We start from the raw sequence: 16,253 nt of genomic DNA on the forward strand, positions 1-16,253 counted from the left end.
GGTTCTTTCAGTGGCTACCAGACCTTGCTGGAAGCTTACGTTCGAGCTGTCCATGGGACAGCTGCTGACTCGATACCCACGGCAGAGGATTACAGGCAAGCGGAGTTAGCACTCCTCCGGAAGGTACAGGAAGACAGTTTCCCTGAAGATTTTGTTCGGCTGTCATCTCACAAACCGGTAGCTGTCAGCAGTCGCCTACTTGCCTTAGCTCCTGAGTATGACCCAGAGGCTCAACTGATTCGGGTAGGGGGGCGGCTTCGCAGATGTGAAACCCTCAGTCAAGACATCTTGCATCCTGTCGTTCTTGACCCTCAGCATCCTATCACAAAGCTCATCGTCCAGGATTGCGATCGCCAGCTTGCTCACCCGGGCTCCGAGAGGGTCTTTGCTGAGCTCCGGCGCAGATTCTGGATACTTCGAGGACGAGAGGCCGTCCGGAAGCACCAGTACAACTGTCCTGAATGCAGGAGGTGGCGCAGCCAGCCGGTCATTCCCAAGATGGCTGACCTTCCATTATCCAGTTTAAGACTTCATCGCCCAGCCTTCTATTCAACTGGGGTGGATTGCTTTGGCCCATACCTTGTCAAGATGGGGCGGCGTACAGAGAAACGGTGGGGGATCATCTTCAAATGCCTAACGACCCACGCAGTCTACCTTGATCTGCTTGCCAGCATGGACACTGACTCATTCCTGATGGGACTGCGTCGTTTCATCTCGAGACGTGGGAAGCCCTTCGAACTGCTGTCGGATCAAGGTACCAACTTCAGAGGTGGTAGCTCTGAACTCCAGGAGGCTTTCAACGCACTCGGCCCAGCTCTGAAGTCACAGTTGGCCAGCCAGCAGATTCATTTTCGTTTCAACCGTCCACAGGCTCCACATTTTGGTGGTTCCTGGGAACGGGAGATTCGTTCCATCAAGTCTGCGCTGCATACCATTCTCGGCTCGCAGCATGTCACCGAGGAAGTCTTTAGGACGATACTCAGCGAGGTAGAGAGCATCATCAACTCTAAGCCGCTAGGTTATGTCTCCTCAGACGTAGCAGACGTTGATCCGATCACTCCCAACATGTTGTTGATGGGGCGGCCTGATTCCGGTATGCCACAGGTCGTCTACCCAGAAGCCGAACTCCTGAGCCGTCGTAGGTGGAGACAATGTCAAGCCTTGGCGGATCAATTCTGGATCCACTACATCCGGAATTATCTACCTTCACTCCAGATGCGGCACAAATGGCAGCAGGAAAGAGATGAGTTGACTGTTGGCACTATCGTTCTCATTGTGGACCAGCAGCTCCCTCGTGCCCTATGGCCAGTTGGTAAGGTCAGCCAAGTAATCCCTGGAGCAGATGGCAGGGTTCGAACCGTTCAGATACAGGTTGGAGACAAGACATATACACGATCAGTGGGACGACTTATCAGACTTCCAGCTCTTCCACCGGAGTCTACTGCCTGACCTTCCTAAGTGAAGTGCACCTTTGCTCCGCAAAGTTGGGGGCGGCTGTACAAAAGGCCAGCCAGTTCGCAGAACTCACGAACGGAGCCGCATCTGCGGAGTAAGATATCAGCATACGGCTGCCATTTAGCCAATGAGCGGTGAGGCAACCCATTCTCTTCACCAATCAGAAGACACAATTCTACCTCATCATTACGCACATGTCGACGCAGAGAGTTCGGTCAGAGCTGCAGGTGGGAAGAGTCAGCAGAGTTTTACTCACCGTGTGGATTTTCATTCCTCTAATGCTGTTAGCGGTGTGCGTCCATGAGACTGTAAGTTTCTGTGTTTTATCGTGTTTGTTCTTTGCTGCGGCCATTATCCTCCCTTGTTTAATCCTTGGCGCACACTTTGTTTACCGATTGTTACTGCCGTTTACTGCGAAACAGCCTCTGCCGTGCGGTCATTAAGGGACCGTCACTAATTTCTCATGTTAGCTCTAATGTAAAGTGCCTAGTTAGGATTTATGTAAATAGTAAAATTAGCATTTGTTGACACTCCCTTATTTTGGTTGAATGTTCCACTATCCAGTATTGTTTGTATTGTTGTATTACACATTTAATTCACTCTGTTCACCTAATTATGGAAGACTTTTATGTTCTTTCCAACAGAAACCACACCATCACTCACCACACGGCATATAGCATTTTACAGTCTGTTAAATCCCCTCACTCACATTATGGATGTGTGCTTCGGATTCTTGCTAAATAAATGAGTGAACGACAGATACCTGAGTGGCAGTGGATTTTGTGGATATGCCATCTGTTCTTATCGGACAACCCTGTTGAGATTGTGGATTCTTAGAGTCAGCACCTTATCATCTACATCAGTCATAGTCAGGAGGTCAAGTCCATCCCACTTACAGTGACCTCCTCCATTACATGGTCCTTCGAGCCGGATTTACAGTTTCACAGGCAAGATGGCTTTCTCATCCACTCCTCGTCCTCGTCGCGATGGTCATCGGCCTCGTTACCTCGATGACTTCTTGGTGCAGTTGCCAAGGAGATCACTACCACAGGTGCATGTGTCGCACAACCAGTCCCCTGATGACCATGGGGCACATCCCAACACCTCAGCCACTCCAGCTGACCAGACTTCTCAGCATGGCACCTCAGACGTGGTATTATCAGCACTGAGAGAAATGCAGGAAGATAATAATCAGCTCAGACGAGAGGTTCAGACTCTGCTTGGTGCCCTCTCTCTCCGGTCCTCAGCCCTCCAGACGTCACCAGCTCCCCAACCTTCTGCATTAAGCCCCAGTACCCAGGACCAGAGGCAGTCCTTGTGGACTGATTCCATGCCTCAGTCTCCTCATCCTGACCATGCCTCCAGACACTACCCACACACGGTACGTTCCTTTCACATACCAGAGGATGACATACAGGATTTACCTTGGCCAGAGGCATCACTTCCACTTGATCCTCAGAGTGCTGAGCCATTCCCTGTTCCACCACCTCCGGTATCAGAAATTCCTGCTAGTGCAGCAGCCTCAGGTCCTTTCAGATGTACGTCACCTTATCAGTACAGTCAACTTCCTGTGACTGAACAGGTCGGGAAAATTAACGTGAAGGACGAGTATGGGCCTGGAGCATGTGTGAAGAGGCAGGTCACCCCTGAATATGCAGAGCCATACACCTTTCAGCGCCAACAACCAGAAAGCTTCCGGGAGATGACTGGGGACCCGCCTCGCTGGCCGCCAACTGATTCCAAAGCCTGGAGGAAATATGGTCAGCACGAACCTCTACCAAGTACAGAGACCGTGTACCGGGGACCAACACCACACATTCCATACTTCACGTCTGATGACCCCAGCCAGTTCGCTCGTTTGCGAATGGCCCTTGACAATATCCTGCCTCACGATGCAACTGAACGTTTCAAGTACCAGATCCTAGTCGATCACCTCAAGTTGGAAGACGCCCTCCTTATTGCCGATTCCTACAGCAATAGTCGCTATCCATACAGCCAGACCATGTCATCCCTGATAGAGCTGTATGGTCAACCTCACAAACTTGCCCTGCAGCGGATCACTGACGTGTTGTCAGAATCTCCGGTGCGAAGTGGTGACAGCCGAGCGTTCCGTCTTTTCGCCCTGAAAGTGAGGGCTCTCGTGGGAATGTTAGAACAGCTTGGGAAAGAGGGGAGAGCAGAACTAGAGTGTGGGTCACACGTCACCAGACTGCTGTCCAAACTGCCACACAGTCTTCGAGCGCAGTTTAAGCGGTTCATCAATCCTCTTCAGACACCCATCCCAACCTTAGCAGATTTGGCAGAGTGGCTTGAATATGAAGTCCGCATCCAAGATGATGATGTGTATTTCCATCATCATCAGCAACCTCGAGAGCCACGTGTGGATCGTGGGAAGGGTGCCAGACCCAAGCAGAGATCTGCAGCGGCAACCACAACCGTCTTATTGGGCTACGACCCTCCTGCTAAAGGCCCAGAGCCTCCAAAACAGGCATCACGTCCAGTTTCCAAATTGGGGAAGCCAAAGAAATTCTGCCCCTTCTGTAATAATCTTCAGCACTATTTCAATCAGTGCACAGATTTCAAGAAGCTCAATATAGAGCAGAAGTTGTCTTGGATTCAGACAGGCAAGCGGTGCTGGAGATGTGGAAGGGACCATCCAGAGGCGCAATGCTACCTGAAAGCTAGATGCCAGCAATGCAATCAGGTGCATTTGGAGACACTCCATGAGATTAATGCATCGCGATCCACTAGTTCTGACAGACCGGCGGAGGAAGCTGTCCAACCCGTCACGTACTACGTTGATCCAACATGGGGGACCAGCTGTGTGCTACTGAAAATGGTCAGGGTGTGCCTCTATAATGGCAAAATGAAGCTAGAGACATATGCCATCCTAGATGATGGGTCAGAACGCACAATCCTTCTTCACAGTGCTGGGCCTTCAGGGAAAGAGGGAGGAGTTGGCGCTCCGAACCATCCGACAAGATATTAGAACGGTGGAAGGACATTCCGTTTCCTTCTCTATAGCCTCCGCCACTGACCCTCGGAGACGGTTCCGGATCCAAAGAGCATTCACTGCCACTGAGCTTGGGCTTGCCAAACACTCACATCCAGCTGATGCACTGCAAAGGTCCTACCGCCACCTGCGAAGTCTTCCACTTCATTCGTTCCACCAAGCTCAACCATTATTGCTGATTGGCTCTGACTACCCACATCTCCTGACTCCAATAGAGCCTGTCCATCTGGGTCCACGGGGAGGACCAGCTGCACTCAAGACACGGCTGGGTTGGACTCTGCAGGGTCCAGCCAAGGTTCTTCTACATCAAGCCTCCACTCCTCAGTGTCTACTCACAAGCACCCTGACTCCCAGTGCTGAACTTCTCAGTAATGTAGCCAAGCTCTGGCAGATGGATGTTCTCCCATACCAGAATGAGAAGGTGGCCACACGTTCAAAACAGGATACCATGGCTGTCAAGATGCTAGAGGAGAAGACCATTAGAGTGGAGGTGGATGGTATCAACCGGTATGCCACCCCGTTGCTGTGGAAAGAAGAACCAGTCCCGCTTCATTCCACTAAGGACTCTGTCTTGGGTCACCTGCGAGCTACGGAGAAGCGCCTCCTGAAGACGCCTGTACAAGCAGCCACCTATAACCAGGAAATTCAGAAGCTGGTGGATGCAAGCTATGTGAGTAAACTGACCATCGCAGACATGGAGATGGATGGTAGCACCTGGTACATACCACACCACATGGTTCAGCATAATGGCAAGGATCGCGTTGTCTTCAACTGTTCTTTCGTGCACAATGGTAACAGCCTGAATCAGCATCTCCTACCTGGTCCTACCCTGGGCTCGACGCTCCTGGGTGTGTTACTTCGCTTCCGGGAGTATCCCATTGCAGTGAGCAGTGACATCAAGGGGATGTTTCATCAGGTCCACCTCTTGACTCAGGACAAGCCCTTCCTCCGGTTCCTCTGGAGAGATATGGATCGCACGAGGCAACCAGAGGTTTACGAATGGCAAGTGTTGCCTTTCGGGACGACATGCAGTCCCTGCTGTGCCACCTATGCTCTGCAGCGGCACGTTCTGGATCACAGCAGCCCCAGCGAGGATACCCGTCACACAGTGGAGAAATGTTTCTATGTTGACAATCTCCTCCAGAGCTTCGCATCATTTCCCGAAGCCCAGCAACTGGTTAACAAAATCCAGCAGTTGCTGCTCACCGGTGGCTTCGAATTACGACAGTGGGCTTCCAACTACCCAGAACTCATCAGTCATATGCCACCTGGATCAGTCTCACAGAGCAGTGAACTGTGGTTTTCCCCCGATGGGACTGATGTACCAGAGCGGACTCTGGGCCTGCAATGGCACTGTCAGTCTGACGAGCTCAGATATCAGATTCGGCACACTGAGCAGTTGGTGGAGCCCACAATGCGCAACATCTATCGGGTTCTGGCCAAGCAGTATGATCCGCTTGGCCTTCTCATTCCTTACACCACTCGGGCCAAAATCCTGGTGCAGCATCTCTGGAGGAAAAGGAGAGACTGGGATGATCCAAATCTGCCAATCGACCTGCTGCAGCTGTGGCATGCATGGGAAAGTGAATTGATTCAGCTCCCTGATGTCTCCCTGCCACGTTGTTACGTGCAGCCAGAGACAGACCCATCCCTTTGCAAGCAGAGCATCCACATCTTCTCCGATGCATCTGAGAAGGCATATGGAGCTGTAGCCTACCTTCGGACAGAAGATCATATGGGGGGAATCCAGGTAGCCTTCCTAGCTGCCCGATCTCGAGTTGCTCCCGTCCGTCAACAGTCCATTCCGAGGTTGGAGCTCTGTGCTGCTCATGTGGGAGCCCAGCTTGCTGCCGTCCTCAAGAGGGAACTCACCCTTCATATCTCAAGCATTGTCTATTGGACCGACTCCACTACAGTCCTGAACTGGCTCCAGTCCCAATCCTGCCGCTACAAGATCTTTGTGGGCTCTAGAGTTGCAGATATTCAAGAGCTAACTGAAGGGAGCCTGTGGAGATATGTCAGATCAGGCGACAATCCTGCCGACGACATCACTCGAGGATTACGGCTCTCACAGCTCACCTCTCATCATCGGTGGCGCCGGGGCCCACCTTTTCTCTGGCAGGCGGCATCATACTGCCCGGAGCTCCCGAACCACGTTTCCCTTGATGATTCATCAGAGCTGCGGAAGGAGAGCTTCTGTGGGAACATCACCAGAATACCTGATCCACATCTACCTGATGTTGGTTCTTTCAGTGGCTACCAGACCTTGCTGGAAGCTTACGTTCGAGCTGTCCATGGGACAGCTGCTGACTCGATACCCACGGCAGAGGATTACAGGCAAGCGGAGTTAGCACTCCTCCGGAAGGTACAGGAAGACAGTTTCCCTGAAGATTTTGTTCGGCTGTCATCTCACAAACCGGTAGCTGTCAGCAGTCGCCTACTTGCCTTAGCTCCTGAGTATGACCCAGAGGCTCAACTGATTCGGGTAGGGGGGCGGCTTCGCAGATGTGAAACCCTCAGTCAAGACATCTTGCATCCTGTCGTTCTTGACCCTCAGCATCCTATCACAAAGCTCATCGTCCAGGATTGCGATCGCCAGCTTGCTCACCCGGGCTCCGAGAGGGTCTTTGCTGAGCTCCGGCGCAGATTCTGGATACTTCGAGGACGAGAGGCCGTCCGGAAGCACCAGTACAACTGTCCTGAATGCAGGAGGTGGCGCAGCCAGCCGGTCATTCCCAAGATGGCTGACCTTCCATTATCCAGTTTAAGACTTCATCGCCCAGCCTTCTATTCAACTGGGGTGGATTGCTTTGGCCCATACCTTGTCAAGATGGGGCGGCGTACAGAGAAACGGTGGGGGATCATCTTCAAATGCCTAACGACCCACGCAGTCTACCTTGATCTGCTTGCCAGCATGGACACTGACTCATTCCTGATGGGACTGCGTCGTTTCATCTCGAGACGTGGGAAGCCCTTCGAACTGCTGTCGGATCAAGGTACCAACTTCAGAGGTGGTAGCTCTGAACTCCAGGAGGCTTTCAACGCACTCGGCCCAGCTCTGAAGTCACAGTTGGCCAGCCAGCAGATTCATTTTCGTTTCAACCGTCCACAGGCTCCACATTTTGGTGGTTCCTGGGAACGGGAGATTCGTTCCATCAAGTCTGCGCTGCATACCATTCTCGGCTCGCAGCATGTCACCGAGGAAGTCTTTAGGACGATACTCAGCGAGGTAGAGAGCATCATCAACTCTAAGCCGCTAGGTTATGTCTCCTCAGACGTAGCAGACGTTGATCCGATCACTCCCAACATGTTGTTGATGGGGCGGCCTGATTCCGGTATGCCACAGGTCGTCTACCCAGAAGCCGAACTCCTGAGCCGTCGTAGGTGGAGACAATGTCAAGCCTTGGCGGATCAATTCTGGATCCACTACATCCGGAATTATCTACCTTCACTCCAGATGCGGCACAAATGGCAGCAGGAAAGAGATGAGTTGACTGTTGGCACTATCGTTCTCATTGTGGACCAGCAGCTCCCTCGTGCCCTATGGCCAGTTGGTAAGGTCAGCCAAGTAATCCCTGGAGCAGATGGCAGGGTTCGAACCGTTCAGATACAGGTTGGAGACAAGACATATACACGATCAGTGGGACGACTTATCAGACTTCCAGCTCTTCCACCGGAGTCTACTGCCTGACCTTCCTAAGTGAAGTGCACCTTTGCTCCGCAAAGTTGGGGGCGGCTGTACAAAAGGCCAGCCAGTTCGCAGAACTCACGAACGGAGCCGCATCTGCGGAGTAAGATATCAGCATACGGCTGCCATTTAGCCAATGAGCGGTGAGGCAACCCATTCTCTTCACCAATCAGAAGACACAATTCTACCTCATCATTACGCACATGTCGACGCAGAGAGTTCGGTCAGAGCTGCAGGTGGGAAGAGTCAGCAGAGTTTTACTCACCGTGTGGATTTTCATTCCTCTAATGCTGTTAGCGGTGTGCGTCCATGAGACTGTAAGTTTCTGTGTTTTATCGTGTTTGTTCTTTGCTGCGGCCATTATCCTCCCTTGTTTAATCCTTGGCGCACACTTTGTTTACCGATTGTTACTGCCGTTTACTGCGAAGCAGCCTCTGCCGTGCGGTCATTAAGGGACCGTCACTAATTTCTCATGTTAGCTCTAATGTAAAGTGCCTAGTTAGGATTTATGTAAATAGTAAAATTAGCATTTGTTGACACTCCCTTATTTTGGTTGAATGTTCCACTATCCAGTATTGTTTGTATTGTTGTATTACACATTTAATTCACTCTGTTCACCTAATTATGGAAGACTTTTATGTTCTTTCCAACAGAAACCACACCATCACTCACCACACGGCATATAGCATTTTACAGTCTGTTAAATCCCCTCACTCACATTATGGATGTGTGCTTCGGATTCTTGCTAAATAAATGAGTGAACGACAGATACCTGAGTGGCAGTGGATTTTGTGGATATGCCATCTGTTCTTATCGGACAACCCTGTTGAGATTGTGGATTCTTAGAGTCAGCACCTTATCATCTACATCAGTCATAGTCAGGAGGTCAAGTCCATCCCACTTACAGTGACCTCCTCCATTACATGGTCCTTCGAGCCGGATTTACAGTTTCACAGGCAAGATGGCTTTCTCATCCACTCCTCGTCCTCGTCGCGATGGTCATCGGCCTCGTTACCTCGATGACTTCTTGGTGCAGTTGCCAAGGAGATCACTACCACAGGTGCATGTGTCGCACAACCAGTCCCCTGATGACCATGGGGCACATCCCAACACCTCAGCCACTCCAGCTGACCAGACTTCTCAGCATGGCACCTCAGACGTGGTATTATCAGCACTGAGAGAAATGCAGGAAGATAATAATCAGCTCAGACGAGAGGTTCAGACTCTGCTTGGTGCCCTCTCTCTCCGGTCCTCAGCCCTCCAGACGTCACCAGCTCCCCAACCTTCTGCATTAAGCCCCAGTACCCAGGACCAGAGGCAGTCCTTGTGGACTGATTCCATGCCTCAGTCTCCTCATCCTGACCATGCCTCCAGACACTACCCACACACGGTACGTTCCTTTCACATACCAGAGGATGACATACAGGATTTACCTTGGCCAGAGGCATCACTTCCACTTGATCCTCAGAGTGCTGAGCCATTCCCTGTTCCACCACCTCCGGTATCAGAAATTCCTGCTAGTGCAGCAGCCTCAGGTCCTTTCAGATGTACGTCACCTTATCAGTACAGTCAACTTCCTGTGACTGAACAGGTCGGGAAAATTAACGTGAAGGACGAGTATGGGCCTGGAGCATGTGTGAAGAGGCAGGTCACCCCTGAATATGCAGAGCCATACACCTTTCAGCGCCAACAACCAGAAAGCTTCCGGGAGATGACTGGGGACCCGCCTCGCTGGCCGCCAACTGATTCCAAAGCCTGGAGGAAATATGGTCAGCACGAACCTCTACCAAGTACAGAGACCGTGTACCGGGGACCAACACCACACATTCCATACTTCACGTCTGATGACCCCAGCCAGTTCGCTCGTTTGCGAATGGCCCTTGACAATATCCTGCCTCACGATGCAACTGAACGTTTCATTGAAAATAAAAAAATAAAAGAGTCCGTTATCGATTTACAAGCCCGTAGCATGAGAGATAATCTTGTGTTTTCTGGTATTCCAGAAACTGCCGGAGAGGACGCAGAGGCAACGGTGAAAAGCTTCATTAAAATCCACCTGAAGCTGCCGGAGGACACCGTAAAGAACATCGACTTCGATAGAGTACATCGCTTGGGGGGCGCGCGGTCGCGGACCGGGAGACCACGGCCTATTGTGGCCAAATTCAGCCAATTCAAACAAAAGGAACAGGTGAAGAGTCGCGGCAGAGAGCTGAAAGGAACGGACTTCAGCGTGAACGACCAGTTCCCCAAAGAGATCCTGGAACGACGCAAGGTCCTGTTCCCAGTTCGACGTAGCTTTATCCAGAAAGGCTCCCGTGCTGTCATCGCTGTGGACCGGCTCTACGTGGACGGACAGCTGTACCGCGACCCCGGCACCACACCGTGGTTATACTGACTGCACTCCAGATAAGAACCCGCTACACTCTTTTCTTATTCATTCACACTTTCTCCTTTAACATGAGTTTAAGCTAGTAATATCAGTAGGATGTCATAGCAGATATAATACCGTCACCCTCCGTCATTGCTTTAATTGGAATGTTTCCGTTTCGTTTCCTTTTTTTTGTTGTCGCTCACAGTTCATGTGGTTTCTTTCTTTCTCTTGTCTTTCACTGCTGTGGTCACCTACTTCCCCACTCACCTACAAACAACACCCTCTATTTCTCCATATTTTCACAACACGATCACGCAAACACATCAGCTCAACGGCAGCACATTCACAACAGCCTCACAGCACGCACAGACTTGCAGGACACATAAGCAAGCCACGCTTGTTCATATTAGTGAATATTCACACACATAGTCAGACTTATGGAGTCTCTCACCACACTTCTTTTTCTCTTTCTATTTACAAACAAGGGATGTTTCCATATTCTCGCCACCTGTCTAAACGAAACACCCAGCATACATCATTAGACATACACGCACAATTAAGGGCATGCTGAGGTTTGTCACATGGAATGTAAATGGAGCTGGCACCAGAGGAAAGAGGTTAAAAATATTTAACCAGCTTAAAAAACTACAGGCAGATGTTGTTTTATTACAAGAAACTCACAAACCTGTCACAGGTTTAAACGAACTTAAAACACCTGAGTTTCCTAACGTGTTTGCAGCCGGTTATAATTCTAGACAACGGGGAGTAGCAATTTTAATACATAAAAATGTTAATTTTACAGTACTCGATACAGTTATAGATCCAGAGGGTAGATTTCTAATTATTAAACTATCAATATTGAACAAAAAACTATGTATTGTTAGTATATATGGTCCAAATGTTGATGAACCCTCATTCTTCCACGGTTTTTTTAGTGCACTCTCTGAACACCTTGATTGCACACTCATTCTTGGCGGTGACCTCAACCTTGGACTAAATGAAGAAATGGATAGGCTCAACACAACAGGAACTCAGCGTAATTGGCAGTCCACAAATATAATCAAACAGTATATGAACGACTTTGGTCTTTGCGATGCATGGCGCTCTCTTCACCCCACCAGTAAGGAATATACTTTTTTCTCGCATGTTCATCACTCTTACTCTCGTCTGGATTATTTTTTGGTCAGCAGCTCACTGCTGTGTGACATTTCAGACACTGAGATTCATCCTATAGCTGTCAGCGATCATGCTCCTGTATCTTTAACACTAATGCACAAGAATAATACTACGCCAAGTAAAAACTGGAGATTTAATATATCACTACTTAAAGATGAAGACTTTATTAAATACTTTAAAAAGGAATGGACCTCATATTTAGACTTTAATGACACTCCCGGAATATCTGCTTCTGTTCTATGGGAAGCAGGGAAAGCTGTGATGAGAGGTAAAATAATTTCTTTCTCATCACACAAAAAGAAAGAAGAAAACAAAAATATTCAGGAATTAGAAAAAAACATCAAATCACTAGAAGAAGCCTACGCGTGCGACCAAGATCAGGAAACATTGAACAAAATATGCAAAACAAAACTAGAATTAAATGAAATTATTAATAAAAAAACACAATTCCTTATACAAAGACTTCGCTTGCAGAATTTTGAACACAGTAACAAATCAGGTCGATTTCTAGCTAACCAGCTAAAAATAAATAAAGAAAAAACAACTATATGTGCTGCTAAAGATTTATCGGGGAACACAATATATGATCCTGGAAGAATAAACAACATTTTTAGGGATTTCTATGAAACTTTATACTCACCACAAATAAACCCATCTAAAAATGAAATTGATCTGTTTCTTGACAACGTAACTCTTCCAAAATTACTAGACAGTCAAGCAATGGAATTGGATTCGCCACTGACGCCAAGTGAACTCCAGGAAGCCCTGATAAGTATGCCCAATAATAAGGCTCCAGGTCCAGACGGCTTCCCTGCAGAATTCTACAAAGAATTCTGGACAATTTTGGCACCAGTATTCCACAGCATGTTGCAGGAAATCGAGGAAAAGGGCAGACTACCACCAAATATGAATTCTGCCAACATTAGTCTCCTGCTAAAACCAGGCAAAGACCCTTTATTTCCCTCAAGCTATCGTCCAATTTCTCTTTTAAATGTAGACCTTAAAATAATCTGCAAAGCTCTCTCAAAGAGATTAGAGAAAATGACCCCCCTCTTAATTCATCCTGACCAAACTGGTTTCATAAAAGGTCGGCACTCCTCAACAAACACTCGTAGATTACTTAATTTAATAGACTACTCATACGATAAAAACATCGAAGCCATAATATTATCTCTAGATGCAGAAAAAGCATTTGACAGAGTTAATTGGAAATTTTTATTCGCAACTTTACACAAATTTGGTTTTGGAAACTCTTTCATAAACTGGATAAGAATATTATACAATTCCCCAACGGCTCGTATCAGAACAAATGACCAGACATCCTCCAGCTTCTGTCTCCTGAGGGGCACCAGACAGGGATGCCCACTCTCCCCCTCACTTTTTGCAATTTTTATCGAACCTCTAGCAGCAGCATTTAGACAGGCTACAACAATTAAGGGCATAAAATGTAAGAACATAGAACATAAAATCAGTCTCTATGCGGATGATGTGTTGCTTTTTCTGCAAAACACACAAACCAACCTCTCTGAGGTAATTACTTTAATAAACTGGTTTTCAAGAGTTTCAGATTATTCAATTAACTGGCCAAAATCTACAGTTCTCCCCATTAACTGCTCCTTCCATAATTCTTCCTCTGCCCCACTGCAATCCGGAAATATTAAATATTTAGGTATTAATGTCTCTCCTAAGCTTTCAGACTTAACTAAACTAAACCACATCCCACTTCTAAAGAAAGTAGAAGGCGATCTGACTAGATGGAAATCTTTACCCATATCACTCATGGGAAGGGTCGCCACTATAAAAATGATGATCTTGCCAAAAATAAATTACTTATTTTTGATGATCCCTAACAAACCATCACAAGATTGGTTCAGATCTCTGGATTCATATATTTCCAAATTCCTTTGGAAAGATAAACCCCCGCGTATTAGCTTAAAAACGCTACAAAGAACCAAGGATAGAGGAGGATTAGATCTGCCTAATTTTCACCAATACTTCTTAGCCAACAGGCTTCAGTTCATCTCAGAATGGTTAAAACATACCTTCTTAGTTGAGCCCTGGCTAGATGTTGAACAGGCACTATGCAAGGATCTAGAGATTTCAGACCTACCATTTATTAGCTCAAACATCAAAAGACATGAATGCTTTAAAAGTATCAACATCAGCTTTTCTCTAACAGCATGGTGGGAGTTTCTAAAAATAACGGAGTCTTCATTAATCCCATGCAAACGTACACCTATCTGGAATAACCCTGACATATTACAAAACAATAATATGATTAATTTCCCAGAATGGAGTTGTAAAGGAATTAAATACTTAGAACATATATTAGAGGGAACAGAATTTATTCCATTTGACAGACTAGTTGAACAATATGGGATCAACAAGACAAGGTTTTTAGAATATCAACAAATTAAATCCATAGTAAAAAAGAAATTTAACCTCAGTCAAGTTGAATTACAAACACCACTAAGTGCGGCACATTTTCTTACTCTTAAATCCCCCAAATTATTATCTAAAATATACAGAACACTTTCTAAATTAGATGAATCAATATCCCTTCCTACTGCAAAGTGGGAAGCAGATTTATCAGTCAACCTAGACCAAAACTTCTGGTCTCAGATTTGCTTAAAAACTTTTAAATTAATTAAAAATCCCAGTCTGCAATTAATACAATACAAAATACTTCATAGAGTGCACTATACAGGTCATCGGATGTTTAAGATGGGCTTTACATCTTCCAACAACTGCTCACACTGTCAAGGCAATACACCAGACAATTACATCCACGCTCTTTGGTTCTGTCCACCAGTGCAAAAGTTTTGGCGCGAGATATGTGAAGACTTATCAAAATGTCTGAAATGTAACATTCCAACTTCCCCCTTAGTGTGTTTGTTGGGCAGCTTAGATAATGTCACTTCAGAAAAGAATATAGCCCATATGATCTTCACTGCCCTATGCATAGCCAAGAAAACAGTCCTCATGAACTGGAAAAATAAAAATAATCTTAATTCTAACCAATATAGAAATTATCTATTAGATTACATTAGTCTTGACACAGCCTCTGCCACCACATCAGATCAATTGCTCTGGGCCCCTTTTATCAGCTCCATCACCTAGTGGGGGTGGGGGGTCATAGTTTGGTCCCGCCTTCACTGTTGTGATTGGTGAGGGGGTAGGGACAGGCTTAGGGCGTCGGGGGGTTCCCCGGAGGCATCTTCCTTGGGGGGCTCAACCCGGGGTAGCGGTCACGTCCGGTTGAGGGCTCTGTTGGCTCTCAGGTGACTGTTTCCTCGCGGCTGCGTGCAGCGGGGCTAGGGGAGGGTCTGTGCTGACGGACGTGGGTTACTGACCTGGCAACCTGGCTGCCCCTGGGTGGGTCCGGGATGGGCGTGAGGTTCTGGGGGTGCTCCGTCTCTGGGCGGGGGCCCGGGCCGGGCCTCGGGGGCTCGGGTCCTGGTTGGTGTGTTGCCGGGGTTGTGGGCGGGTGGGTGCATGGGGGCCCGGCCCTGGAGCAGGGTGCCGCCGGTGCATCGAGCCGCCTGGGGGGCTCTTCAACTGGTGGGGGGGATGGTCACATCTGGCAGGAGCTTTCTTCTCTCAGGAACTCTCTGCAGGAGGGGGAAATACAGGAGAGGTGGAGGAAGATCTCAGCCTGGGCGTTTACCGTCTTATGTAGTCTGGAAGATGTGTGGTTGGTGGGGTGGGTGCAGTTTTCTCTGTGGTGGGGTTGGGTGGACTGTCCAGGGCTCTGTGGAGCCGGGGGGCGCTACTGCACTGGGCCCCGGTCTGATGGGCCTGGGCCCCCCTTCCCTGGCGGGTCGCGGAGGGTGGGAGTGCCTACTGGGGTCAGCGGGGGAGCTGGCCCCAGGGAGGGGTTACCTGCCCCTCCCTTCCTTCCCTCCCCATCTCCAGCTGCCTCCCTCTTCCCGCTCCTCCACAACCACCCACACATGCAGGGCCTTGGAGTGGGGGTATGTCACCAGGGTGCAGAGGAGGCTACCCCCCCCCCCTGTCCCCTTCTGGCTGCCTCTGCCTCAATTTTATCCCACAACTTAGACATTCACATTATTCACACTCTCATTACACATACATATAGGATCTTGGGGGTGGGCACAATCACGGAGTCCAAATCACCATCAGGGTGTATACCTCACCCCTGACGTCGTTGCCCACCTCTCAATTTTAAATACACTTAGTCATTGAGGGCTAGCAGGAGGGACCATGCGCTTACCTGCTGCTCCTTGGCAGGTAGCTCCATGCCCTCCTGGGTTTTAATTGCACCTTAGAACACATATGCATCAACACTACAATGAGCGGGTGGAGGGAGGTTTGGAGTCTTCTCCCACCCCCATTCTCTGCGGCCTGCTGGAGCGGGGGGGCTAGTAGGAGGAGTTGGCCGTCCGACTGCGGTCTGGGGTGTGGGGCCTCCCTGCTGCTGCGGAGTCGGGGTGGTCTGCCTCTCCCCACCGCAGGGAAAAGGGTAACACCACCTGGGTCTGGGTGCAATTCCCCCCTCCAGGGGCAAGGGTACCTAGACCCGGTTTGTA

Source organism: Maylandia zebra, linkage group LG16, assembly GCF_041146795.1.
Source record: "Maylandia zebra isolate NMK-2024a linkage group LG16, Mzebra_GT3a, whole genome shotgun sequence".
Taxonomy (NCBI): Eukaryota; Metazoa; Chordata; class Actinopteri; order Cichliformes; family Cichlidae; genus Maylandia; species Maylandia zebra.